Here is a 26,264-nt window from a genome sequence, read left to right as displayed (position 1 = left end):
GGTGGTTAGGATGCAGAGGCTGCAATGTGGTAGTTGGAGTTTAACAATGACTTCTGCCCAGTTACTGCTCAGATGGAAAGGCCTGGAATGTGTCCTTAAAACATCACTGAGATACTGAAATGGGTTGTTTCTACCCCAAACACCAGAAAACAAGATTTTGATGTGTCTGATCAAACTGAAGACCAACATGTGACCAAATCACCAGCGAATTCTCTATTTGAGTCAGAGATCATAACTGGCTGGAAGAACTGTCAAGAGTTATTCCTATAACAGATGTATTTTTTAATTTTTTGTGTTCTCACTGTTGAAGCCCCAGTACTGGTTAGTTCTGGCCTTGATCCCACATCTTTACTGAGTTCATGGATCTCTGCATGCTTAAGGAAAGTTTGTTACAATTTAGCATCTGCACCTCAGGGTTTGGGAGGAAGAAGATTAGCCTGTGTCACCACACATCTCTCAGGATGTGAGAAATACTGGCAAGACTAGTGTTTCCACCCAATCCTAACCAAGGTCTTGGGTTTGTAATCCAGTCATATAACCATTGCAGCTCCACTGTGTCTGCATGTGCAGATACTTTTTGTAGATAAGTAGCCAGTTAATACTTTCTGTCAACATAACATCCCAAGTGTCCCAGCTTTCTGAGATTCAGTATCTTCCAGAAGGACAGGAGAACAGGAAGATGCCTGGAGCTGCTGCCTCTCAGCTGTGGTGACTTGGGTTCAATCTTGACCCCAATGACACTCTACATGAAGTTTGCATGTGTCAATAAGTTTGCCATGGGACAGTCCATTTTCTACCCACTTTCCAAAGATGAGCAGATTGGTATGTTAACTTGCCATTGTAAACTATCTGTAATATGTAGGGGTGTGGTGGAACCCAGGAGAGTTGATGGGAAAATTGAGAGAATAAAATGGGATTAGTAAGGGATTAATGTAAATAGATGGTAGGTGGTTAGGATGGACTCAGTGGGTTAAAGGATCAGCTTTCACATTGTACGATTCTGTAAGAATGAAATATTTCCCACTCACCCCGCTGATGAGCTCTGGATCAATTTGGGTTGCAGAAATAAAAAACACTGGAAAACTCTTTCTTTGATGTAAATCTATTAAAAGCCATAACGCACGATGACTATTTTAACAGAACCTTCTGTTTCATGATACATTTCTGTTTGGCTCTGCACAGACCCCTCTGATTGCACAGGTGATTGCAATCACATTTTGTGATCAAATAAAGCCAATGAAATGTTTCCCAAAAAGCTTTACATTGGCAACAAGAACGACTAACTTATTTAATGATAATATCTCAGTAAGTACAGTTTGTACTGACACATTATGAGGGAGATGGCAACCAATTCACTCAGATCTCAGTTCAATGCACAGCTCTTTAAAATTTAAAAAAAAATACTGAATGATCTGGAAAGGGAACGGTTTAAAGTCAAGCACAATTATCAACTGGGAAAGGGTCATTGCTTACATATTTACAGATCAGTGGGGTTGGGAGGAAGTCCTGCTCTTGTTTTTCTGGTGGGAGAAATACCACTTCAAACTGAGAGAAATGCCTTGCTTGAGGAGGTGAGGGAACTCTTGAGGTGACCACTACCATTTAGACCATAAGAACATAAGACATAGGAGCAGATTTAGGCCATCTGGCCCATCGAGTCTGCTCCACCATTCAATCATGCCTGATCTGTTTTACTACCTCTTCAACCCCAGTTTCCAGCCTTCTCCCATTAACCTATGATGCCATGTCTAATCACAGGCCTCCACAGGAAGATGTTGGAGTCAATTGTTAAAGATGATGTTATGGAGTACTTGGTGATACAGGCAAAAATAGGACAAAGTCAGAATGGTTTCCTTAAGGGAAAATCTTGCCTCATGAACCTGTTGGAATTCTTTGAGGAGTTTACCAGTAGGACAGATAAAGGGGATGCAGTGGACATTGTATATCTGGATTTTCAGAAGGCCTTGAACAAAGTGTTTACAGGTTTAGAGCCCATGGTATTACAGGAAAGTTTCTGGCATGATTAGAATGTTGGCTGATTGGCAAGAGGCAGTAAAAGGATTCTTTTCTGGTTGGCTGCCAGTGACTACTGGTGCTCTGAAGAGGTCGATGTTGGGACTGCATCTTTTTATGCTGTATATAAATAATTTAGATGATGGAATAGATGGCTTTGTTGCCGTTTGCAGATGGTTAGACAATTGGTGAGGGAAGCGTAGTGTTGGGGACACAAGTAGGCTGCAAAAGGATTAAGACAGATTAGAAGAATGGGCAAGTAAGTGGCAAATGAAATACAATGTTGGAAAGTGCATGGTAGTAGAAGTAAATTTACAGATTATTTTCTAAACAGGGAGAAAATCCAAAAATCTAAGATGCAAAGGAACTTGAGAGTCCTTGTGCAGAACATCCTAAAGGTTAACTTGCAGACTGAGTTGGTGTTGAGAAAGGCAAATGTAATGTTATCATTCATTTCAAGAGGTCTGGATTACAAGAGCAGGGATATGATACTGAGCCTTTAAAAGCAATGGTGGGGCCTCACCTTAAGTTTTGTGAACAGTTTTTGGCTCCTCTAAGAAAATATATGCTGACATTGTAGAGTGTATAGAAGAGGTTCACAAGGATGATTCAGGGAATCAAAGGGTTTGTAGCTCATGTTGTTCCATTGGTTAAAAAATGCTCTAAAAGTAATCCAGGAAATTATAGGCCAGTAAGTTTGACATTGGTAGTAGGTAAATTATTGGAAGGAGTACTAAAAGATAGGATCTACAAGTATTTAGATAGATAGGGACATATTAGGGAAAGTCAACACGGCTTTGTGCGTGGTAGGTCATGTTTAACAAATCTATTAGAGTTTTTTGAGGAGGTTACAAGGAAAGTAGATGAAGGGAAGGCATGGATGTTGTCTACATGGACTTCAGTAAGGCCTTTGACAAGGTCCTGCATGGAAGGTTATTTAGGAAGATTCAGTCACTAGGTATACATGGTGAGGTAGTAAATTGGATTAGACATCGGCTCAATGGGAGAAGTCAGAGAGTGGTAGTGGAGGATTGCTTCTCTGAGTGGAAGGAAAAACCAAGTTAGAACATACAAGGTAATAATGTAAGATAAAATGGTAGGGCACTGAGGAGTACAGTAGAACAGAGGGATCTGGGAATACAGATACAAAATTCCCTAAAAGTGGCGTCACAGGTAGATAGGATACTAAAGAGAGCTTTTGGTACATTGGCTTTTATAAATCATAGTATTGAGTATAAGAGTTGGAATGTTATGGTGAGGTTGCATAAGGCATTGGTGAGGCCTAATTTGGAGTATTGTATGAAGTTTTGGTCACCGAATTACAGGAAGGATATTAATAAGGTTGAAAGAGCGCAGAGAAGGTTTATAAGGTTGTTGCCAGGACTTGAGAAATGGAATTACAGAGAAAGGTTGAATAGGTTAGGACTTTATTCCCTGGAGCATAGAAGAATGAGAGGAGATTTGATAGAGGTATATAAAATTATGATGGGTATAGAGTGAATTGCAAGCAGGCTTTGTACACTGAGGCCAGGGGAGAAAAAAACCAGAGGACATGGGTTAAGGGTGAAGGGGGGAAAGTTTAAAGGGAACATTGGGGGGGCATTCATCACACAGAGAGTGGTGGTAGTGTGGAATAAGGTGCCAGAAGAAGTGGTAAATGCGGGCTCACTTTTAACATTTAAGGAAAACAGGTACATGGATGCAAGGTGTATGGAGGGATATGGGCCAGGTGCAGGTCAGTGGGACTAGGCAGAAAAATTGTTTGGCACAGCTAAGAAGGGCCAAAAGGTCTGTTTCTGTACTGTAATGTTCTATGGTTCTATGATGTTTTGCTTGGTCAGGGAGTCTAGGACAAGAGATTCCTAAACAGACCCTTAACAATGTTGATGAGCAGAGGAATCTTCCTAGTTCATAACTCCCTGAAAGTGGCTACACAAGTTGATAGGGTGGTTAAGAAGACAAAAGGCAGAAAGTGGTGAGTGTGTGATATGTGCTGCTGGTGACGGTGGTGGAGGCGGATACAATTGGCAGGGGCGTATCAACAGAAAATAGCGCCTATGGCAAGCACTGAAATTATGCCCCTGTTCAAATATCTGACACCCATCTTTTAGATAACTTTACCATAATATCAGCTCAAAAATACAAGTCAAGCTCATTAATCATTTAATTATAGCACTACATGAAAATTATAACTGCACCTTCCTTGCTTTCACTGATGCAAATTGGTCTATGATGATATCAAAGTTAGTTTTTTCAGTTTCTTCTCTTTCTACACTCAGCAGAGCAAGATCACAGAGTATTCCTTGACCCATGGAGGCTCTCAAATACAAAAGTATTAGTTTTAACTTGCTGAATGATCTCTCACAGCTGGCGATGGAAATTATGATGGTTGGTATTATCTGAATGGCAATGCGAAGATTGGGGAAGACGCTCTCATCTCCATACTGAGTAATAAATTCAAGAAGCTATTCAAGTCTTGATATTTTCATGTTGACCCGCCTTGACAGCAACATACTGCAAACCAAAATTTCTTCATATAGATGCTGTCCATCAACATTAGAGCTGTACAAATCTTCAGGTTCTTCTTTAGGTTATTACTGTCTGCGCCATAACACAGTCCCTCGACATCGAGAAGGGTCCTAAACTTGGCGTCAGTGTATGCAAATGAGAGAACCTTTCATCCATTGCTCTGTGAAGGCAGTCGAGTGTTCCCTTCATGATGCTTTCCATTTCCTCCTTAGCTGTTAACCCAGCATCTCTCGAGTTCTCATCAGCCATTCATTTCTTTCGTCTCTGACATCTTTCAACTTCAGTATTCTATTCTTGACAGAGACCGACTCCTTCTTCGAGTGACTCACTGACTAAAACTTCGCTTTCATCATAAAAATGATCTCAGAGCACTTTCAAATTCAGGGCAGCATCGTGGAACTTCATGCTAGGATCCTGCAGCCTCTGTTGAATACGGTCAATGCGAATGAGCACTTTGTTCCAAAATCCTAGCAAAATCAGAAAATCGTAACTCAACATGCAGTTGTACAGCTGCCTTGTGCCATTTCTTGTTTCACTGGTCTCCTTTTCATTATCTATCATGTCCTGGAGAACTTGAAGTATCTCCTCAAGGTACTTGTTGACAGGCTTCACTGCTTCTGTCCTTACACTCCACCTGGTTTCGGACTCCAACTTAACAACCACAGGCATGGCGTTTATGAGTTTTTCCCAGCACTGTGTTGAACAAGAGGAAAGCACGTAGAGAGCTTCAATGGTTCCAAAAAAACGTGACCATCATTGTATCCTGCTTGGCTGCATGTACACCCACCAAGTTGAGTGAGTGATCGTTGCAATTCACAAACACTGCCAGATTGTTTTTCTCACTTATTCTTTGATGAACACCATTTCTGAGTCCAGCAATCACAGCAGCAATGTCATAGCACTGTGACCGACAATTTTGTAGCTCCATTTCATCCTTCTCTAGCTGTTGCAAGATGTCTTCAACCAAGCTCTCAGCATCCTTCTGGCTTATCTGGATAAAACCAAGGAAGGACTCTCTAACACAGATTGTTTTCCTCTCAAAGTCAACTTCCACACAGCTCACTACTTCTGACATTTGCTCACGGTGTGCCTGATCAGGAGTCCAGTTGTACATGAGACCATAGTACTTAGCTTTACAAATACTTCTCAGTAACATTCTGGATGCCATCAATGTGGATGAATTCATACTGGACACACAGTGAAATATGTGGATCCAGGATGACTTTCCAAATGAGTGAGGTGTTCTTTTATGACAGGGTCAAAGATGGCCAGTAGTTTCAGTAAGCCAAGGAAATTCCCCACATTGGAGTCATCGTCTAGCTGAAGTGACTCCCTGAGTCCTCGCAGAGCCAGCTTCTGAGTTGCAAGGAATTTTATGCAGTGAAGGATTCTCGTCAAGATATCAAGCCACTTCTGCTTTTCCTTCTCAATCTGTATTGAATCCTTCTCATGGTATTGAAATACCATGTCAATAACTCCTCTGTTTCCAGCTAAATTTCTTTCCATTTCTTTCCACTATGTGAAGCGTTCCCGATGATCCTTGGCATTTTCATGAACACTAATCCTTTCAGGTGCTTTCCACTGGTTGAATCCACTTTCCTGCTCCAATGAGGATTGATGGTCTGACTGGAAATAGAGAAGACAATAGATACAAAATGCAGACTTTTTAGAAGGGGAATAGACCAGCCATGAGCGAGTCACTTCCTCACCACGACCATTTCCCAATTTCCTCTTGAACCAAGTTAATTCATTGAGTGGTTATTTGTTGGTAGGAAAGGCCTCTCACTGTTCTGGAAATACTTTGAACCCAGCTTTATTATTTCTGTTCTCAACATGTCAGGGAGAATTGCTTTTCCAGTATCCTTGTCGAACTTCAGAAGTCCAATGTCATGCTGTTTAATCACTTCTGGTATGACAGTTTGAGGCTCTTTTGGCACCATCCAGTTCACTAGGTTCAGTTCATCAGGTAAAATCTTGTCAATAAACTCAACATCACCACCACCACATTGTCTTCCCCTCCTGTCATGTCCACATTCTCTGTGGCAGCCTCACTCTTAATCTCATCATACTCGGATTTATCTGATTTGACTTCCTCCTCGGCTTGTGACACATTTGTACTCGATCCACTTTCAGATTCTAACAAACTTGTAGCAGTTGCAGGTGACTCCATGGAACGTGTCGAACTATTTGCTCCAGGCTTTTCAAAGAAGGGCATGAAGAACTTGCTCTATTTCTTGGCTTCCTCCACCTCAAACTTTCATCTCGTACCATCCTTAAGCTCCACTTTCCTTTTTCTTTGTGAAGAAATGTTTCATGGTCTTCTTACACAATGCTCTGAACTAAAACCATCCTAGTGCTTCTCACCTATGATAATCAAGGACAGATCATACATCTATAGAAAGTTCTTTTTTCACTATCAGAGGATGGCTTGTCTGACTTTAATAGAAACTGCTCAGTGGCACCCCCTTTGAAGTGACACCCAGGGCACGTGCCATACCTGCCATACCTTAGATAAGCTATTGATGATAGGGTCTTTTAAGATACTCCTGGATAGGCACATGGAGCTTAGAAAAATAGAGGGCTATAGTTAACTCTAGGTAATTTCTAAAATAAGTACATGTTCGGCACAGCATTGTGGGTGGAAGGGCCTGTGTTGTGCTGTAGATTTTCTATGTTTTTCTATAAGGCATGCTTGCCTTTATTAATTGAGGCATTGGGTTCAAAAGTCACAGAAATAGTAACAGAAATTCTAGTTAGGCTGTACCTGCATCATTGCATGCAGTTCTGGTTGCCCCAGAGGACATTGTGGCTTTTGAGAGGGTGCAGAAGCCTTTTACCAGGATGTTGCCTAGATTAGAGGGCATATGCTATGTCGAGAAGTTGGACAAAGTTGGGTTGTTTTCCCTGGAGTGAAGGAGGTTGAAGGGAGATCTGATAGAGGTTTATAAGATTATGAGGCATAGATAGAGTAGAGTGTACCTTTTTCCCAGGGTGGAAATAGTTAATGCCAGTGGGTATGAATTTAAGGTGAGAGGGGATAGTTTCTAAGGAGATGTGAGAGGCAAGTTGTTTTTACACTGTCTAGTGGGTGCCTGGAGTGCACTGCTGGGGATGTTGTAGAGATAGATACATTCAGGACTTTTAAGAGACATTTTATTTAGGCACATAAATATGTGAAAAATGGAAGGACATGGACATTGTGAAGGCAGAAGGAGCTAGTTCATATGGCCATTTGATTATTATTTTAATTTGTTCAGCAAAACATTCTGAGGCGAGGACCCTGTTCCTGTGCTATACTGTTTTGTCTTCTATGATCTAAATTAGACCTCACCAAAGTCTTAAACTACCTCTGCATAACATCCCAACTTCTATACTTAATATTTCGAATTGACCAATGTGCCCAAAGCTGTCTTTATGACCCTTTCTATCTCTAATGTCACTTCTTATGGATTTGTATTCACAGATTCCTCTGTTCTACCACAATACTCAATGCCCTACCACTCACCATGTAAGTCTTATGCCGGTTTGCCCTCCCAAAGTGCAACACTTATCTGTGTTAAATTTCATCTGCCTTTCCCCAGCTATCAATGTTCTGTTGTCACCCACGACAACCTTCTGCGCTCTCAACAACTCTCTCAACCTTTGTGTCATCTGCAAACTTAATAACCCATTCTTCCACTTTCTTATGCAAGTCATTTATAAAAATCACAAAGAGCAGGGATCCCAGAACAGATCCTTGTGGTCACTGACCTGCAAACCAAATACTCTCCATCTACTACCACCCTCTGCTTCCTCAGGGCAAGCCAGTTCTGAATTGACACAGCCAAGTATCCCGGGGTCCCATGCCTCCAGACTTTCTGGAACCTTGTTGAATGCCTTACTACAATCCATATACACCACACCCACTGCTCTGCTTTTGATCAATATGCTTTGGTACATCCTCAAAGTATTCAATCGGGCTCACATGGCATGACCTTTCTGCCACACTGCGATGTTGACCTCCTCTAATCAGATTATGCTCTGCAATTTCTTGTAAATCCTGTCCCTAAGAATCATCTCCAATAATTTTCCCACCACCAAATTAAGACTCCCTGGTCTATAATTCCCAGGATTATCCGTACTCCCTTTCTAGAACAAAGGAATAACATTTGCTACCCTCTAATCATCTGGTACTACTCCTGTGGCCTAATATCATTGCCATCGATGGAAATATCATCGCCAAAGGAACAGCAATTTCTTTCTTTGCTTCCCGTAGCAATGTGGGAGATTTCCCGTCTGGCCTCAGTGACTTACCTATACTAATATTTTATAAAATGTCCAGCACATTCTTAATGTCAGCATGTTCTGGGATATTAACCAGTTTTATGCTTTGCTTACAAATGTCAAGGTAAAACAGGTTGTCATTTACACAATGCTCTGAAATAAGGCCATCCTAGTGCTTCTCATCCATGATACTCAAAGACACATCATACATCTGAAGAAAATTCTTCTTTCAGTATCTGAGGATGGCTTGTCTGACTTTAATAGAAACTGCTCAGTGGCGCCCCCCCCCCCTTCAAGTGGCGCCCAGGGCCATACCTTAGATACGCCACTGGGGATGAGGCCACAGATGGACTTAAAATCAAGAATAACATTAAACAAGAGGCCATTGGCAGACTGTACCCTTTCCAATCTAGCTCAGTGCAATCATAATATGGCAATCTACCAGCTAGTTGGAAAATTGCCCAAATGCATCCCAGCTACAAATAAAAACAGGACAATCAACCTCATTAATTAACACACCATCAGACTCTTCTCCATTATCAACACAGTGATGGATAGAGTCATCAACATTGCCATTAGAAGCCATCTAACATAATTAAGATTCAGACCTTATTACAGATTAATAAGATAGGGATATGAGTTGGATTCCATGGTCAATGATAAGGTCAATCTTAGACTTTAGCATCAGGCTGTAAGCTTTACCTCACCCATGAGGGAATCAGAATCCAATTTAATATCAATAGCATATATTGTGAAATTTTTTTGTTTGGTGGCAGCAGTATGTTGCAATACATAATTATTTCTAAAAAAACTATTTCTAAAACTAATACAAAATATATATTAAAAATTATGTAAAAAGAGAGGAGAAAAACTAATGTGGAGGTGTTCAAGGATTCACTGTCCATTCAAAAATCTGATGGTGGAGGTGAAGAAGCTGCTCCTGAAACACTGAGTGTGTGTCTGAGACCATAAGACCATAAGATATAGTATCAGAATCAGGCCATTTGGCCCATCGAACCTGCTCTGCCATTTCATCATGGCTGATCCATTTCCCTCTCAATCTTCTGCCTTCTCTCCATATCCCTGCACACCCTGACTAATAAAGAATTTACCAACATCCACCTTAAATATACCCAATGGTTTTGACACCCAGGAGCTGGAAACTGCTTAACCTTTCTATTGATGCTGTCAATAAACAGCAGCCTGACATAGGTATTACTATTGTCCAGGTGATCCAAGGCCAAGTGGAGAGCCAATAAGATTGCATCTGTTTAGACCTATTGTGGCAATAGGGAAATTCAGGTAAATAGGCAGTTTCAGGTCCTTGCTTCAGCTGGAGTTGATTCTGGCCATGACCAACCTCTCAAAACAATAGATGTGAGTGCTACTCTGTGATAATTGTTGAGGCAGCTCACCCTGCTCTTCTTGAGCGCTGGTATGATTGTCTCCATTTAAAAGTAGGTGGGAACCTCAGACTGCAGCAATGAGAGATTGAAGATGCCCTTGAACACTCTCACCTGCTGGGTGAGCCAGGTTTTCAGTGTCCAACCAACCAGGCCATTACTATCAGGGTCTGACATCTTGTGATGATTCAACCTCTTGAAAGATGTTCTGATTTTGACCTTCGAGATAGAGATTACAGTTCAGATGCTGCAGGGATTCACACAGGTGTAATTTTATTCTCCTTTTCAAATCATGCATAAAAGGCATTGAGCTCATCTGAGACTGAAGCACCACACCTATTCAAGTTAAGTTTTGCTTTGTAGGAAGTAAAAGCCTACAAACCCTGCCAGATCTGATGTGAAACCAATTCCTTTTCTAAACTCAATCAGATTTTTCTTTAATTTTTAAAATATCTTCTATAGGTTGTACCTGGACTCTTGTATAGCTCTGGATCACCGGTCTTGAATGCCACAGATCTAGCCCTCAGCTAGCTACTAATGGCAGAGTATAGTATTAATGGTAAGACTCTTGGCAGTGTGGAGAATCAGAGGAATCTTGGGGTCTGAGTCCATAGGATGCTCAAAGCAGCTGCACAGGTTGACTCTGTGGTTAAGAAGACCTTCATCAATCGTGGAATTGAATTTAGGAGATGAGAGGTAATGTTGCAGCTATATAGGACCCTGGTCAGACCCCACTTGGAGTACTGTGTTCAGTTCTGGTCGCCTCACTACAGGAAAGATGTGGAAGCCATAGAAAGGGTGCAGAGGAGATTTACAAGGATTTTGCCTGGATTGGGGACCATGCCTTATGAGAATAGGTCAAGTGCACTCATTCTTTTCTCTTTGGAGCAAAGGAGGATGGGAGGTGACCTGATAGAGGTGTACCAGATGATGAGAGGCATTGATCATGTGGATAGGCAGAGGCTTTTTCCCAAGGCTGAAATGGTTGCCACAAGAGGACACAGGTTTAAGGTGCAGAGGAGATGTCAAGGGTATGTTTTTTACTCAGAGAGTGGTGAGTGCGTGGAATGGGCTGCTGGCAACAATGGTGGAGGCGGATACAATAGGATCTTTTAAGAGGCTTTTAGTACATGGAGCTTAGTAAAATAGAGGGCTATAGGTAAGCCTAGTAATTTCTAAGGTAGGGACATGTTCAGCACAACTTCGTGGGCCAAAGGGCCTGTATTGTGCTGTACATTTTTTATGTTTCTATAATCTCCTGGTTCATCCATGGGTTTTGTTTGGATATGTCTAGTACATTTTCAAAGGCACACACTCATCCACACAGGTCGAGATGAATTTAGTGACAACTGTGGTGTATTCACTGATTCAAAGCAGTCCTGTAAGTGCTCCTCTGATTCTCTTAATGATAACTTCTTGGTCCTCACCACTGGTGCTGTAGTCTTTAGTCTCTGCCTATATGATGGGAGTAGAAGTACAACCAGGTGATCAGCCTTTCCAAAATGTGGATGTGGGAAAGCACTGTAAGGGTACTTGATGGTAGTATAACAATGGTCAAATGTGTTGGCTCCTCTGGTTCCACAGGTGATATGTTGGTGGTAGTTGTTCAGAGTCATCTTTAAGCTGGCATGATTGAAATCTCCCTGCAGTGATAGGGAAGCCATCAGGTACGCTGCTTTGTGCCTGCTGATTATGGTGCACAGCTCCCCTAATGCCTACCTGATGTTGGCTTGAGGTGGAATGCACATCACTACCTGGCCATCTCCCTTGATAGATAAAATGGATGACATTTGATTGCTCGAAATTCCAGGTTGGGTAAGCAGGACTGAGACAGGTATGTGCACCACGATGAGTTAATCATAAAGCAACTCCCCCTCCTCTGCCTTTAAAAGACTGAGCTGTCCTGTCTTTGCAAAGAATGGAATAAAATGAAAAATATTTTAAAATTTGTTCCTTGATCTTCTCTGATTCAGCAGCAACAGGTACCCACAAAGTAAAAGGTTGTAAAAAATTACTTTCTATAAATAGACATATAACAAATAAAATAGAAAAAGAAAAATGTTTCATAAAGTAGTAAAGAAGACAAAATAATATTTATAAACCAATTACTAAGCTACTCCATACAATATATTTCTAGAGGGAACAGTGGATGCCTAACAGCTTTTCCAGTCTCTCTCTCTCTCCCTCTCGATGTTACCCAGCCTAAGAGAACATTCCCAATTGCACAAAGAAATTGCCCCTTTTTATATCTTTTAAGATCCCTTCAAAATCTAACATCAATTTTACTGAGTACTTTTATAGACAAACATGCTTTCCACCATATATACTTTCAAAAGCTATAGACTCTCAAAAGCATGGACTGGTTTTCTTGAACTTTCTTAAAACATTCTTACATCCTAGACTAATACCATTTTGTCTTCAAACTCCCAACTTGTGTTACATCTTTCAGCTTATACCAAAGAGGAATCAAATTTGACTCTTTCCATACAGTGTGTTACAGTGTCATATGTGTAACTTGTGCAGTGTAACTATCTTAATCTATTCTGTGTTAAAAAGGCAGTGCAGCTGGCGTCAAGCAAGGCTGTGTCATCATTTTAAGTGTCTTTGCCAATCTTTTTCACCACAACAGGGTACCTAACTAAAAAGGTTCCCACTGGAGAAGAGCTAAGCTACTGGATGAATGGAAAACTGCTTAATCCATGTAACCTCTATTTCGGACCCAAGTTCAGCACACTTTCTGTTATCGAACTAGCACAGACATCCATCACTGGAAAAGGCACTCACTTAGAAGGCTGAGCTCCAAGCCACCATCAACTGTGAAGTTGATGTGGAAAGTTGAAGTTGATGTGATGTTGACTGTGAAAGTGAAGCTTAGGTGAAAATTATTCTTGCATTTAGTACCTGTGGAACAAAGGTCCACTCGCAACCTGTACAGCGCTGATAGCATGTCATTAGTGTCACCAACAAAAAGCAGACTGTAGACTCCACTCATTTGTGTGAAGTCAAGATGTAGATCAGCTGCTGGTGGGACAGGTTAAAGAGGTTGGATAGACTTGTCCTTATCCAAAAGGTCATCCTCCCCTCCCCTACAAGTCATGCACTATCTTAGGCTTGATTCATCACTCTACATTCCAGCAATCTTGGTATTCCATGAAAGCAGCAGAATCCAAATGAGGAAGTGTAAATGTAGACGCTGAATCCTGAACATAAACATTTCGAATTTGTAACCTTCAATAATAGGTTACTTTTTGAGAAGCAACTTTTAAGTTTTCCATTTGAGAGTCCCATGTAGGTATGATGATCCTAGTCAAAGAGAGGTACAACATGAAAACAGACCCTTTGGCCAACCAAGTTCTCTATGCTAATCCTACGTTAATCTCATTTCATTTTTAATGTCCTCCATATTATCATCAATTCCCCCGAGATTCTACCACTTACCTTCAACTAGGAGTAACTCACAGTGATTAATTAACCTAACAAAGTTTGAAATGTGAGAGGGAATCAGAGCATACTAAGGAAACCCTCAGGAAGACCACAAAAAGTCAAAGCACACTGTACTGAAGGTCTGAATCGAATTCAGGTCTCTGGTAACGTGAGGTTATGATAACACTATGTAAATCATCTGAGCCCCAAAACAGATCATGTGCTTTGCCCTACGAATCCTTATGTCTCACCTTTGAATTAAATCTCATTTTGCTTTTGAAAAGATTTAAATCATGAATGTTACTTGGTACTGGCTTTCTCTTCCATTATATTGATGTTTTTTTAAAGTGAGGAAGAGCTCAACTCCAGTACAGGCATACTCAGTACAGTACAGTACAACATATTCTGCAGATGCTATGAATCCAGAGCAGCACAAACAAAATGCTGGAGGAATTCAGCAGATCAGGCAGCATCTATGGAGGGAAATAAACGCTTGATGTTCCAGGTCCAATACAGGCACTGTTAGCCTTTCATTCCTATCATTAGTGTGCCTATTTATTGTCTCCAGGTTCAATCTCTCTAAGGGTTAAGAGCAGTAAAATATTACACCACGTTCAGCATGAATGAATGAGAGCCAGCCTTATCTGTGGAGTAATCTTATTATAGCTTGCAATAAGATTACCTATTCAGAATTCTAACCATCTGCATGTGAAAGCTAATCAAGATCAAAACTCTGCCAGAACAGCTCAGGGCAATTAGAGTTCTTGCAGATGTACAATTACTCATGATCCATCACACTGAGATAGATGCCAAATATTCAGAGAAAATGGAACACAGGAGGGATTAATGTGTGGTATAATCTACTAGAATTACCAGAGAACTGACTTCCATCAGCTCTGAGCAATATCTGTTTTGGAAATGTTTTTGACAATTAGTTCCTCAAATTGGAAAGAGGGGCTAGTTTTGCTAGAACAGAGGTTTTTACAATCTGAGGCAAAGTCTCATCATTGACCCCAAACAATAACTCTCTCAGGTGCGCAGTACATTTCACAGATTTGTGCTTTTCTCCAATAATCATAGAAATCATAGAAATAATCTAGATAGCAGTGATAGGATTGGGACGAGCCAGCATGGATTTACCAAGGGCAAATCATGCTTGACTAATCTATTGGAGTTTTTTGAGGATGTAACCAGGAAGATAGACAAGGGAGATCCAGTGGATGTAGTGTACTTTGATTTTCAAAAGGCATTTGATAAGGTCCCACATAGGAGATTGTTGGGTAAAATCAGAGCTCATGGCATTGGGGGGGGGGGGAAGATATTGACATGGATAGAAAACTGGTTGGCAGATAGAAAGCAAAGGGTAACAGTGAATGGGTGTTTCTCAGAATGGCAGCTGGTGACTAGTGGGGTGCCACAGGGCTCGGTATTGGGACCACAGCTGTTTACGATTTACAGCAACGATTTAGATGAAGGCATTGAGAATAACATCAGCAAGTTTGCTGATGATACTAAACTGGGTGGCAGTGTGACATGTGATGAGAATGTTAGGAGAACTGAGGGTGACTTGGATAGGCTGGGTGAGTGGGCAGATACTTGGCAGATGATGTTTAATGTGAATAAGTGTGAGGTTATTCACTTTGGGAGTAAGAACAGGAAGGCAGATTATTATCTGAATGGTGTAGAGTTAGGTAAGGGAGTAATACAAAGAGATCTAGGAGTCCTTGTTCATCAGTCACTGAAGGTGAATGAGCAAGTGCAGCAGGCAATGAAGAAGGCTAATGGAATGTTGGCCTTTATTACAAAGGGAATTGAGTACAAGAGCAAGGAAATCCTTTTGCATTTGTACAGGGCCCTGGTGAGTCCACACCTGGAGTATTGTGTACAGTTTTGGTCTCCAGGGCTAAGGAAGGACATCCTGGCTGCAGAGGAAGTGCAGCGCAGATTCACAAGGTTAACTCCTGGGATGTCCAGAGTGTCTTACGCAGAGAGGTTAGAGAGACTGGGCTGGAATTAAGGAGATTGAGAGGGGATCTGATTGCAAGATATAAGATTATTAAGGGATTGGACAAGATAGAGGCAGGAAATATGTTCCAGATACTGGGAGAGTCCAGTACCATAGGGCATGGTTTGAGAATAAGGGATAGGTCATTTAGGACAGAGTTAAGGAAAAACTTCTTCTCCCAAATAGTTGTGGGGGTCTGGAATGCACTGCCTCAGAAGGCAGTGGAGGCCAATTCTCTAGATGCTTTCAAGAAGGAGCTAGATAGGTATCTTATGGATAGGGGAATCAAGGGATATGGGGACAAGGCAGGAACCGGGTATTGATTGTAGATGATCAGCCATGATCTCAGAATGGCGGTGCAGGCTCAAAGGGCCGAATGGTCTACTTCTGCACCTATTGTCTATTGTCTAATTATGCTAAATTTATTTTTTTTGTAATTTATTTTTTTATTGAAGTTCATCAAACAAACATTTCCATAAGATGTATTTCAGACATTGTAAATATATATCATATAATCATATATATCACAAAATTTCCAAAGTATTTATCTGGGGTATACAGTTATAGAAAAGAGTGGAAAGAAAAAACAAGCAAAAGGAAAGAACTATGTACAAGTAGGGAGTGATTTTTTTACAACAGATTCATTGATTTGTGAGAATAAAATCAGGCCTATGAGGCATTATGTAGTTAAACCATTTTTCCCAATTCCAGCTTATGATCAACAGCTGCTGTTATCTTCTCCATTTTGTAAGTGTCCATTGTAATTTCCATCCATGTATTTAAAGTTGGGCTCTCCTGTGATAACCATTTCCTAGTAAGAGTCTTTTTGCCAGCCACCAACAGTATATTAATTAAATATTTATCTCTTTTCAATCATTCTTGAGGTATATATCCAAAATATATGGTCTTACTCTCCAAGGGTATTTCACATTTAAAGATGTCTTGTAGGGCATTGTGTATCCCCCTCCAATAGTTTTTGATAACAGGGCAGTCCCAAAAAATATGATAATGATTTGCATTTTGATTTTCACAATTTCTCCAGCAAACAGGGAGGTTACCATCATAATGGGATTTCTGAGAGTGTGTAATAAAATATCATCAAGTTTTTCCATCCAAACTCCCTCCATTTCTGTGAATTGGTACACTTCCATTGATATCTCCATATTGTTGTCCATTCTTCCTCAGATATAATTATTCCTCCTTCCTTCTCCTATTTTGTTTTAATGTATGAAGTCGAATGTGTTTTAAGATTTGACAACCCCTTATACATGCTTGAAATGATTCTACTACCATTATCTGAATTATATGCTTTTCTAAAGAGCTCTATCAAGCATGTATTTGGCTTGGTTACATTGTTAAGCGTCTTATTAACATATTGTCGCATCTGTAAATACCAATAAGAATATTGTTTTTCTAATAAGTGCTTCTCTCTAAGCATTTCAAAACTGAACAGTGTTCCTTCTTTCATTATGTTGCAAAGAACTATTATTCCTTTAGCTGTCCAGTCCTTAAATCTAGCATCCAATTTATTTGGAGTAAAATCAGAGTCATATGCACACCATTTAAGAATTGCAATATCTCCCTCTAGATTATATTCTTTTTTAGTAGTTTTCCATATTTTAAGAGTCATTTTCACCCATGGGTTATCAGTAGTATTTATGTACCTTTGCAAGTTGTTATCAGCCAAAATTGCTTGTATGGGGATGGGAAGTACCCGCTCCTCAATGTTTTTCAATATCATGGGTCGCACCAGCATTTCACAGCTCTCAACTGTGCTGCAAAATAATAATCTCTAAGAGAAGACAAGCCCCATCCCCCCTTTTCCTTTGCTAATTGCAAAGTTTTGAGATAAACTCTAGGCCTTTTCCCCTGCCAAATATACCTTGATAGCATCTTGTTCCATTCATTGAATTGATTTTGATTAATCTCTATTGGTAGGGTCTGAAAGGGATTTAACAGTCTGGGCAGTATATTCATTTTAATAGACTCAATCCTTGAACTGAGACTGAAAAAAGGAATCAGGCTCCAACTTGCCACATCTTCCTTAATTTTTTTATATAAAGGCTGATAATTACGTTTTGATAATTTTGCCAAATCTTTTGGCATAATGATGCCGAAATATTTGAAAGACTCTGTGTGCCATGCCCAGGGGTATCGACTTTCAATTTCTCTTGGTGGGCTATAGTAATATGAAAGTAATTGGGTTTTATCTATGTTGATCTTGTATCCTGATAATTGACCATATTGTTCAAAGGATTGCATCAATTTAGGTAAAGAGTATGTTGGTTGCCCTAGATAGATCAAAATGTCATCGCATAACAAGCCAATTTATGCTCTGTCCCTTTAATAGTAATCCCCCTGATATCTTCATTTTGTCTGATGTATTGAGCTAATGGTTCCAGATATAATGCGAAAAGTAGTGGTGACCATGCACAACCCTGTCTCGTGGCCCTTTCTAGGGTAAGACTATTTGATAAATATCCATTGATTTTAATCCTAGCAGTAGGATTGTCATATAGTGTCTGTATAGTTTTAATAATTGTGTCTTGGAAACCAAATCTATGTAAAACTCTGTAAACAAAATTCCAATTAACTGAATCAAATGCTTTTTCAGCATCCACACTTATCACTATTGCTTCGATTTTATTTTTTCGGTATAGCTGAGATTATCGCTTCCTTCCAACTGAGTGGCATTTGTGCCTTTCTTAGAGCCCAGTTCAGTGTGGGGAGTAAACCAGGAATTAACTCATTTTTAAATTCTTTGTACCACTCTGCTGTATGGGTATCAGATGGGTATCTGATCCTGGTGACTTGCTTAATTTACGCCTACTAATTGCAGCTATTAATTCAACTTCAGTTATGTCAGCAGTCATCATTTTATTTTGTTCTTCACTTAAAGTGGGTAATGCTAGAGAATTCAAGAAGGTGTCAATTTGGGTTATGCTTCCCCCTGGAACTTTGGAATATAGCGTTTTGTAAAACTCTTCAAAAGCTTCTTGAATTTCACTTAAAAACACAAAATGCTAGCAGAACTCAGCATCTATAGGAGGAGGTGGTGACGACGTTTCAGGCCGAAACCCTTCAAACCCTTGAAGTAACATGGGATGGTGGAGAGGTGATAAGAAGTGGGGGGGGAGGGATGGAGTAGAGAGCTGGGAAGTGATAGGCTGGAGGGAAATGGGCTAGGGGGAAGGTGGAGAATTATGGGAAATAAAAGAGAAAGAAAGGTAGGGCTGGGGGGAGATTATAGTGAGGGGGTAAAAAAGAGAGAGAAAGAGAACCAGACTGAAATAGTAGATAGGGATGTGGGTAAGGGGGGGCAGGGGTATCAATGGAGGTCTGTGAGTTGGATGTTCATGCCTTCAGGCAGGAGGCTACCTAGGCGGGAGATAAGGTATTGCTCCATCGACCTGCGTGTGGCCTCATCTTGACGGTAGAGGAGGCCATGGACGGACATGTCGGAGTGGGAGTGGTCTGTGGAATTGAAGTGTGTGGCCACCAGGATCAGATACCTGCCACTGCTGGAGGACTGAGCACTGGTGTTCGGCGAAACGGTCTCCCAGTCTGCGGTGGGTCTCCCCAATGTATAAATGGCCACATTGGGAGCACTGGATACTGTATATCACCCCAGTTGACTCGCAGGTGAAGTGGTGCCTCACCTGAAAGGACTGTCTGGGGCCTGGGACGGTGGTGAGGGAAGAAGTGTGGGGACAGGTGGAGCACTTCTTCCATTTGCAGGGATGAGTGCCTGGAGGGAGGTCGGTGGGGAGGGATGGGGGGGATGATTGGACAAAGGAGTTGCGCAGGGAGCACTCCCTACTTGTACATAGTTTTTTCCTTTTGCTTGATTTTTCTTTCCGCTCTTTTCTATAAGTGTATAGCTCAGAAAAATACTTTGTGGAGATTTGTGACATATATGATTATATGATATATATGTCTGTTGATATGATATATATGATATTATATGATACATATGTCTGAAATACATCTTATGAAAATGTTTGTTTGATGATGAACTTCAATAAATAAAATAAATTACAAAAAAAAAGGAGAGCCAGAAGGGGCCATGAGAAGGCCTTGGCAAGCAGGGTGGAAGAAAACCCTTGACGTTCTACAAGTATGTGAAGACCAAGAGGATAAGATGTGAGAGAATAGGACTAATCAAATGTGTATGTAATCGGTGGAAATAATTGAAGTACTTAATGAATACTTTGCTTCAGTGTTCACTATGAAAAAGTATTTTGGTGACTGTAAGGATGACTTACCGCAGATTGAAAAGCTTGAGCATATAGACATTAAGAAAGGGGATGTGCTGGAGCTTTTGGAAAACATCAAGTTGGATAAGTCTCCGGGACCAGACGAGATGTACCCCAGGCTACTGTGGGAGGCAAGGGAGGAGATTGCTAAACCACTGGCAATTATTTTTGCATCATCAATGGGGCGGGAGAGGTTCCGGAGGATTGGAAGGTTGTGGATGTTGTTCACAAAGGGAGTAGAGATAGCCCAGGAAATTATGGACCAGTGAGTCTTCCTTCAGTGGTTGGTAAGTTGATGGAGAAGATCCTGAGAGACAGGATTTACGAACATATGGAAAGTCATATGATTAGGAATAGTCAGCATGGCTTTGTCAAAAGCAGGTCATGCTTTATGAGCCTGATTGAATTATCTGAGGATGTGACTAATCATGTTGATGAAGGTAGAGCAGTACATGTAGTGTAAATAGATTTCAGCAAGGCATTTGATAAGGTACCCATGCAATGTTTATTGAGAAAGTAAGGAGGCATGGGAATCCAAGGGGACCTTGCTTTGTAGCTCCAGAATTGGCTTACCCAGAGAAGGCAGATAATGTTTGTAGATGGGTCATATTCTGCATGGAGTTCGGTGACCAGTAGTGTGCCTCTGGGATTTGTTCTGGTGCCCCTTCTCTTCGTGATTTTTATAAATGACCTGGATGAGGAAGTGGAGGGATTTTTTTAGTACATTTGCTGATGACGCAAAGGTTGGGGGTGTGGTGGATAGTTTGGAGGGTTGTCAGAGGTTACAGCAGGACATTGATAGGATGCAAAACTGGGCTGAGAAGTGACAGATGGAGTTCAACCCAGATAAGTGTGATGCAGTTCATTTTGTTCGGTCAAATAAGATGGCAGAATATAATATTAATGGTAAGACTCTTGGCAGTTTGGAGGATCAGAGGAATCTTGGGATCCAAGTCCATAGGACATTCAAAACTGCTGCACACATTGACTCTGAGGTTAAGAAGGTAAGAAGGTATAGTGCATTGGCCTTCATCAACCATGGGATTGAGTTTAAGAGCTGAGAAGTAATGTTACAGCTATTTAAGATCCTGGTCAGACCTCACTTGGAGTTCTGTGCTCAGTTCTGGTTGCCTCAGTACAGGAAGGACGTGGAAACCATAAAAAGGGTGCAGAGGAGATTTACAAGGATGTTGCCTGGATTGAGGAGCATGCCTTATGAGAACAGGTTGAGTGAACCTGGGCTTTTCTCCTTGGAGCGACGGAGGTGACCTGAGAGGTGACCTGATGGAGGTGTATAAAATGATGAGAGGCATTGATCAGTGTGGATAACATAGAACATAGAATAGTACAGTACATTACAGGCCCTTCGGTCCACAATGTTGTGCCGATCCTCAATTCCTGCCTCCCATATAACCCCCCCACCTTAAATTCTTCCATATTAGTAGTTTCTTAAACTTCACTAGTGTATCTGCCTCCACCACTGACTCAGGCAGTTCATTCCACGCACCAACCACTATCTGAGTGAGAAACTTTCCTCTAATATCCCCCTTGAACTTCCCTCCCTTTACCTTAAAGCCATGTCCTCTTGTACTGAGCAGTGGTGCCCTGGGGAAGAGGCGCTGGCTATCCACTCCATCTATTCCTCTTAATATCTTGTACACCTCTATCATGTCTCCTTTCATCCTCCTTCTCTCCAAAGAGTAAAGCCGTAGCTCCCTTAATCTGTAATCACAATCCATACTCTCTAAACCAGGCAGCATCCTGGTAGATCTCCTCTGTACCCTATCCAATGCTTCCACATCCTTCCTATAGTGAGGCAACCAGAACTGGACACTGTACTCCAAGTGTGGCCTAACTAGAGTTTTATTGAGCTGCATCATTACATTGCGACTCTTAAACTCTGTCCCTCGACTTATGAAAGCTAACACCCCATAAGCTTTCTTAACTACCCTATCTATCTGTGAGGCAACTTTCAGGGATCTGTGGACATGTACCCCAGATCCCTCTGCTCCTCCACACTATTAAGTATCCTGCCATTTACTTTGTACACTGCCTTGGAGTTTGTCCTTCCAAAGTGTACCACCTCACACTTCTCCAAGTTGAACTCCATCTGCCACTGCTCAGCCCACTTCTGCATCCCATCAATGTCTTTCTGCAATCTTCGACAATCCTCTACACTAGCTACAACACCACTGACCTTTGTGTCGTCTGCAAATTTGCCAACCCACCCTTCTACCCCCACATTCAGGTCGTGAATAAAAATCACAAAAAGTAGAGGTCCCAGAACAGATCCTTGTGGGACACCACTAGTCACAACCCTCCAATCTGAATGTACTCCCTCCACCACAACCCTCTAGCTTCTGTAGGCAAGCCAATTCTGAATCCACCTGGCCAAACTTCCCTGGATCCTATGCCTTCTGGCTTTCTGAATAAACCTACCATGTGGAACCTTGTCAAATGCCTTACTAAAATCCATGTAGATCACATCCACTACGCTACTCTCATCTATATGCCTGGTCACCTCCTCAAAGAACTCTATCAGGCTTGTTAGACACGATCTGCCCTTCACAAAGCCATGCTGACTGTCCCTGACTGAGACCATGATTCTTTAAATGCCCATAGATCCTATCTCTAAGAATCTTTTCCAACAGCTTTCCCACCACAGACGTAAGGCTCACTGGTCTATAAGTTAAAGTTAAAGTCTGTCCTGAGCCTTATAGGCTGATCAGGCCGGTGCATGTGCCAGTTTCCATGGCGTGAAGCAACTGAGAGTACGAGACTCCCCCCCAATAGGAGGCCAGTCTGTCGTGAGGTTAACCCCCAGCATTTTGCCAGTACCCATTTTCAGCTGGGTGGACTGGAGCAATGGGTGGTCAAGTATTTTGCTCAAGAAAACAACATGTTTTGCCTCGTCTGGGGCTTTTACTCACAACCTTCAGATCGCTAGTCCTACGCCTTAACTACTTGGCCATGTGCCACACGATCATGTGGATAGTCAGAGACTTTTTCCCAGGGCTGAAATGGCTATCACAAAAATGCACAGTTTAAGGTGCTTGGAAGTAGGTGCAGAGAAGAGGTCAGGGTATGTTTCTTACTCAGAGAGTGGTGAGTGCGTGGAATGAGCTGCTGGCGATGATGGTGGATGTGGATATGGTAGGGTCTTACTCCTGAATAGGTACATGGAGCTTAGAAAAATAGAAGGCTATGGGTAACCTTACATAATTTCTAAAGTAAGTACTTGTTTGGCACACCATTGTGGGCCGAAGGGCCTATATTGTGCTGTAGTTTTTCTATGTTTCTATGGATCAAGGGTATTTATGCTAGAGCTGTACTTGACACAGGGTCACAAGTTACTTTGCTATGCTGTTCTTTTCCAACCAGTATTTGATGTATTTATCATTGACGGCACTCAGTGCACTAGAGATCCCGGGTCTTCGTGGGTGATTATCCCCACATAATGGTTATTTGTCAGTGAAGCTGGCGTTTTCAGAGGCATATGTGGGAGTGGCTGAGGTCCTTGATGCATTAATGCTGGTTTGTCCGAGCCCCATTGAAAGGGGTGAAATTTCAATTCGTGTGGGGACAAATTTTCCCATTGTGAGAAGGTAAATGGGAGCCTGCAAGGAGAGAGCTGGAGAGAACTTTCTGAGGACATTGTCCGTTCACCTGGTGTTTCGAGCAGCTTTTGAGGAAATGCATGGCTGCATTGGGCTGGATAATGAGCTTAGGCAAGGGACCGTGTGGTTCACCCAGTTAAAGCCAATCGTGTTACGGTCTGGAGAAGTAGCAAGAGTGATGGGAAACCCCAAATTTCGCGGAATGCCTGAGGCCGAGGCCTTTTAGTGGATGCTCCTAAGACCATGAGGAGAGTTAGGTGTCCCTGCTGGGGTACTAGTGAGGCCTGAACTGCAAAGCCCTCAGTTGTACAGGCTAACAGGTTGATCAGGAACAGTATGAAGAGCGAGGTCACCTTCAAGCAGGGAATGCCTCTGGCACATCTCTTCCTGGTGATGGTAATGTCTATCATCCCTGTTAGACAAGCTGGGGTGAAACTATTTGCAATGGGGGGAAAGTTGACAACCGAGTCATTCAATTTTGGGAACTCTCTGGCACCTGCAGGTAAGAAGAGAAAGTTCATAGAGAAGATGTTGAAACTGGAAGGTGTCTTGTCTACTGATGAGTTTGATGTGGGTTGTTCCAAGAGCACTCACCAGACCACTCAGGTGACCGAGGACACTCCATTAAGAGAAAGGTTGCAGTGATTGGCCACTGCAGAGGTGGAAGACATTCAGTAGCATTTCTGTAAATTGAAGGAAGCTGTAATCATCAATGAGGCAAGGGAAGCCCCTATGCCTCCGCAATTAGTGGCCAGGAAGAAGAATGGGAAAGTATGGATGTGTGTGGACTATAGGACTCTGAACAGTCTGAACAGACTGGTCTCTGACCAGTCTCCAACCCAAGGATCGAAGATGTGTTGGCCTGTCTGAGTGGTGCAAAGTGGTTCAGTGTGCTGGACTTGAGGAGTAGATATCACCAGATCTCTATGAGTGAGGCTGAAAAAGAGAAGACAGCATTTATATGTCCACTGGGGTTCTTTCAGTTCGAAAGGATGCCCCTGGGCATATCAGGAACCCCTGCGATCTTCCAGCATGTCATGGAGAAAATGGTGGGGGATATGAATTTTCTTGAGGTATTTGTGCATCTGGATGACCTCACAGTGTTTGGGTGCACTTTGGAGGAGCATGAAGCAACTGAAGGTGCTGGGCTACCTGAAATCTGAAGGGTTAAAACTTTCCCTGGACAAGTACCAGTTCTGCCAGATGTCTGGCAGCTATATTGGGCACGTAGTCTCATGGGATGGAGTAACTACAGATTTGTCTAAGATAGACGTGGTGACCACATGGCAAAGGCCCCAGACTGCCAGCACTCTGCACTCATTCCTTGGTTTCTGTTGGTACTATCTCCCTTTATATCAGCTTATGTGTGGTTACCCTCCCTTGGGGAAGAAAGGGAGGGGGTTGAAAAGGACAGGAGAGTGGAGAGTATCTTAGCCCTTCAGAGCTTTTTGGACTGAGGTGGGATGCTAAATGTGAAGAGGGCTTCACATTAGGTGTCCTTCAGTCACTGAAGGAGCTGCTGACACAGGCACTTGTGCTGGCTTTTACAGACCCCTGATTGCCATATGTACAGCATATGGCGGCAGAGAGGGCTTAGGGAGTATCCAGAATCAGGATCAGGGCACTGGGTTGAGACCTGTTGTGTTTGTCAGCCAGCATCTGTTGCCCTCTGAGAAAGACTATCCCATGCACAAGTTGTAGTTCCTGGCATTGAAATGGGCTGTGGTGGATAAGTTGAGTGACTTATGATGCCAAGTTTGAGGTGGGGATAGACAGCAAACCCTTAACTTATAGAAACATAGAAACCTATAAAATAGGTGCAGGAGTAGGCCATTCGGCCCTTCGAGCCTGCACCACCATTCAGTATGACCATGGCTGATCATCCAACTCAGAACCCTGTACCTGCTTTCTCTCCATACCCCCTGATCCCTTTAGCCACAAGGGCCATATCTAACTTCCTCTTAAATATAGCCAATGAACCAGCCTCAACTGTTTCCTGTGGCAGAGAATTCCACAGATTCACCACTCTCTGTGTGAAGAATTTTTTCCTCATCTCGGTCCTAAAAGGCTTCCCCTTTATCCTTAAACTGCGACCCCTCGTTCTGGACTTCCCCAACATCAGAAATAATCTTCCTGCATCTAGCCTGTCCAATCCCTTTAGAATTTTATATGTTTCAATAAGATCCCCCCTCAATCTTCTAAATTCCAGTGAGTATAAGCCTTGTCGATCCAGTCTTCCTTCATATGAAAGTCCTGCCATCCCAGGAATTAATCTGGTGAACCTTCTTTGTACTCCCTCTATGACAAGAATGTCTTTCCTCAGATTAGGGGACCAAAACTGCACACAATATTCTAGGTGTGGTCTCACCAAGGCCTTGTACAACTGCAGTAGAACCTCCCTGCTCCTGTACTCAAATCCTTTTGCTATGAATGCCAACATACCATTTGCCTTTTTCACCGCCTGCTGTACCTGCATGCCCACCTTCAATGACTGGTGTACAATGACACCCAGGTCTCGTTGCATCTCCCCTTTTCCTAATCGGCCATCGTTCAGATAATAATCTGTTTTCCTGTTCTTGCAACCAAAATGGATAACCTCACATTTATCCACATTAAATTGCATCTGCCATGAATTTGCCCACTCACTTAACCTATCCAAGTCACCCTGCATCCTCTTAGCATCCTCCTTACAGCTAACACCGCCGCCCAGCTTCGTGTCATCCGCAAACTTGGAGATTTAATTTAATTTAATTTA

The sequence above is a fragment of the Hypanus sabinus genome, chromosome 23 (genome assembly GCF_030144855.1).
Source record: "Hypanus sabinus isolate sHypSab1 chromosome 23, sHypSab1.hap1, whole genome shotgun sequence".
In the NCBI taxonomy this organism is placed as follows: Eukaryota; Metazoa; Chordata; class Chondrichthyes; order Myliobatiformes; family Dasyatidae; genus Hypanus; species Hypanus sabinus.
The sequence above is the reverse complement of the archived record's forward strand: the minus strand, read 5'-3'. Positions refer to the sequence as shown.